Here is a 2,533-nt window from a genome sequence, read left to right as displayed (position 1 = left end):
AGAAAATGGTTGGGGTCGGGAGGAGGAAAAAAAAAACCCCACCTCCTCCCAGAAATGCTGGGCTAGCTTTTAGCAGCCCAGCTGTGCTGTCGTTCCCCGAGTGGTTTGGTCTGGGCCATCCTGCTGGGATGCTTGCTGCACTGCCCCTCCTGTTATGCCCCCCCCTGTATTTGAGCATCTAGGTGTCTCTTGGTTTTATTTGTTTTTCAGGTGAAACTCCCTGCCTCCGCCTCGCGGCTTCTGCCAAACCCTCGCTTGCGGCTCTCTGTAACTGCTCCCGGCACAGCATCTCCTCGGGCGTGCAGCGAGCGGCGGGCGCGGGGCTGTCAGTGGGCTGCTCCTGGAGAGAGCCAGCCTCCGCCATGGCCCAGGACGGCGTCTGGGGACTGTTGTCCCCAAGAGAGTCTCCCAGAGGGGGCTTCCACGCTTTTTGGAGCTGAGATGGCGATTTCTCCCCTCTCGGGCATTGGCCTACGGGTTGAATGTACCCTGCGGCGTGCTCTGCTCCAGCTCCTTGGCGCTGTGGTCTCTCCAGCGTTAATAACCAAGTGGTATTCCCTTGCTGCTATCATTTTCTTTTTTTTATTTTAATTTATTTCTGGAAGTAGTCTGGGGGCTGCGGGAGCTTATCGCTTGCTGCTCGGCTGGGTTTTAGCCAGGTTTAAATCCCAGCTTGCACTGAGTGATTCCTGCGGTAGCCAGGAGCAGGGTGTCCCGTTGGATTTGGGAAGGGCTGTGTTCACAGTGTTAGCGGGTGGCGAGAAGATGGACCCGGGTCAGAGGAAGCGCCAGTTGGCCTCCCTTTGCAGAAAGGGAATCCTGGGGTTTTAATAGCCGAGAGCTCGTGGGCTCAAGAGCCGGCTTGGATGAGCCCCCCAGGCTTTCCGAGGCGTGTGCCTTTCCGTGACGGGGTGGTCACGGTTGTCCTCCAGCGCCTGCCTGTGCAGCTGGGGGGGGGTCAGGCAGTGGAGGTGGGTCGGGCAGCCAGGGCACAGCTCAGCTGCTGAACCGGTGGCCCAAACGACGAAGCAAACGTGGCGTGACCTCTTCCAGTGTCCCGCGGAGCTGCGTGGCTGGGAGCACTGGCAAAAATTACGGTCCGATCCCATCTTTTAGTGCATGTCTAGAGACGCGTGGGTGTAAAGAGCTAAGCCTTGGCGGAGGGAAGCGCAGAGATATGGAGCAAGAGGGATGGAGGAGCGTCAGGCAGAGGTGGCAAGGGGAGGGGAGGTTGGTGTCCGTGGTCCGTCCTCGTGGTTAGGATGTGAGCGTCTTCCGCTGCTGTGGCGCAATGGTCGAGGTCCTGGAGGAGCCCGGTAGAGGCAGGGGGAGAGAGGACCGCTGTCCCCGTGTCCCCTGCAAAACCACGGGCTTATTTGTGTCTGAGAAGAGAAATGGGTGCTTGCTCTGTGATGCGGGGGTGCACCGCGCCCAGCAGCCCCGAGCGATGGGCTTAGCCCTCCACCCGGCCCGGGGGTGATGCTGGGCTCCCGGCGCTGCTTCTCTCACCAAGGAAACACCCATTTCACCAAAAACTATTCTGCAGCCAAAACACGTGGCTGCTCCTCCCCTCTAACCCAAGAGACCTTGAGGTGTGGTTTCTGATGGCGCTTGGGTCTCTGTTGATGTATTTAAAAAAAGCAAAAAAACAAAACAAACCCAAAAAACCCCCGAAACTTACTGCACGAGCACCGGAGCCATCCGTGATCCGGTCTCTAACTCCTGCATCCGTCTTCCCTCCCGCCTCGCAGTCCTTGAAACCATTTGTCCTCTGAAAGGCAACAGGGAGGTTGCCGTGCCCAGGCCGATCCCGTAACAGGTACTTCTTATGGTTAATTGCAGTGTCCCATTTTACTTGCCTTAAAGGTGGAGAGAGAAACTTAGTATTTGCACTTAGCAAAACATTATATTAAAAGAAAGAAACCCTGTAAAGATGTGCATGTTCTGCAACTTTGTATAACAATAGCTGAAAATAAATAGGTGGTTTATTAAAAAAAAAAAACAAAACAAAACAGAAACAAAAAATATTTTTCTTTACCTTCTGGTAGTAAACCATTCTAATATTCTGTGTGTAAAAAGTTCCTGTATTATATTGTAATTTGAATTTTTTGTAAATAAATTTGTGCACTCTGGCTTTTACCTCTGTGCTTTCATTACAGCCGAAACATTGTCCTTCCATCCCGACTGTGCCGGCGTGACGCTGGGGCTAATGACAGGCGGCAGGGGCGAGCAGGCAGGACTGTTTTGCCGGATCTCAGCCTGCGCGGTTGAAAACTCTGCAAGTTGCAAGGCAAAACCCATTTGACCCTCCTGGAAAAGCTTAATACGTTCCACATGCTCCCGAGGAAAAACTGGACAGGATAGAAAATGGTTTCCAGTCGCTCCTTCAAATGGAAACCGGGATGCGTGCATCGTGGGCGGAAAGGCTGGGGGGGCTTTCCCCCCTTGCGGGAGCGATGGTAAATACAGAATCCGCCCTTAAAAGCAAAAGGAAACGGGGGAGATGGGAAGGGCAAGGGTCCTACCTGCCGCG

This window comes from Aptenodytes forsteri, unplaced genomic scaffold, assembly GCF_000699145.1.
Source record: "Aptenodytes forsteri isolate BGI_AS27 unplaced genomic scaffold, ASM69914v1 Scaffold55, whole genome shotgun sequence".
NCBI lineage: Eukaryota > Metazoa > Chordata > Aves > Sphenisciformes > Spheniscidae > Aptenodytes > Aptenodytes forsteri.
Note: the sequence above shows the minus strand (reverse complement) of the source record.